Raw genomic sequence first — 1097 nt, 5'->3', positions numbered from 1 at the left:
CAGGCGAGGCACACGCCAACTGCTCACCGGCCAGCGGCCGCGTGTCACGAACGGGGGGGCGAGCCCCCCCCCACACCTGGTTTTTATACTGAGCTTGATGTCACATGGTATAGAATACCCCTTTGGCCAGCTGGGTCCACCACCCCGGCTGTGCTCCCCCCGCCCCGTGCGAGCATCACCCAGCAACAGCCAAAGCATCAATGGGCCATCAATGCTCCTTTGATACCAAACCCAAAACACAGCACACCCCGGAAGCTACTGGGAAGAAAGTTAACTCTGTCCCAGCCGGAACCAGGACAACGATATAAGCTGTAACTGATGCAACACGCAGCATCCATGTTAGGTGGTACAATCCCCTGTGTATCCAGCGCTGTAATAAAGAGAATGCCTGCTTCTTAATGCTGCATTGGGGTTAAGAGGTTTATTCCCGATTTCCGTGACAGTTTTGGCGACCCAGGTGGGACACTACTTCCGAATGTCGATGGATCCGTGGGATCGCAGGACCTCCAGCTGGCACTGAGGGATTCTCGGGGAGAATCTCCGATCCCTGGACTGAAGAGCTTGAGCAAGAAGGTAAAAGCATTCCTTTCTTTAAAAGGGCAGTTGCCTGCCTGTAAGGCATGGTGAAAGCCTCGCAAGGTTGGGCTATAAAGGTACTTAAGGGAAGGTTTGGATCCTACTGGACGAAAGTCTGTAGGGCACCCGGGTTTGGAAACCTTTGGCTGAAGGGGTAGGTTAGAGTCCCACCGAAACCGGTATAGGGGTTAGAGTCCCCTGTGTTAGAGTCCCACTGAAGGTAATATAGGGGTTTGAGTCCCCTTCGATTGTTTTGTGTAAAGCTATTGTCTCTGTGTTTTGGGTTGCTGTTGCTATTTGTGGCTATTTTGTGTGAAGTTGTTGGTTTCGTGTTTTGCGTTGCAGATACTGTTGATATTTTTGGTTGTTTTGTGTGAAGTTATTGTCTTTGTGTTTAGCGTTGTATCTTTTACAATGGGTAATAAACCCTCTGCGGAAGGGGGGATTCTGAAAAGATCTCCCCTAGGATGTATATTGAAACATTGGGGAAAATGGGGGGGGGACCCTCTCACTCGAAAACA

The sequence above is a fragment of the Fulmarus glacialis genome, unplaced genomic scaffold (assembly GCF_000690835.1).
Source record: "Fulmarus glacialis isolate BGI_N327 unplaced genomic scaffold, ASM69083v1 scaffold6208, whole genome shotgun sequence".
NCBI classification, from domain to species: domain Eukaryota; kingdom Metazoa; phylum Chordata; class Aves; order Procellariiformes; family Procellariidae; genus Fulmarus; species Fulmarus glacialis.
This window is presented reverse-complemented; position numbering follows the sequence as displayed.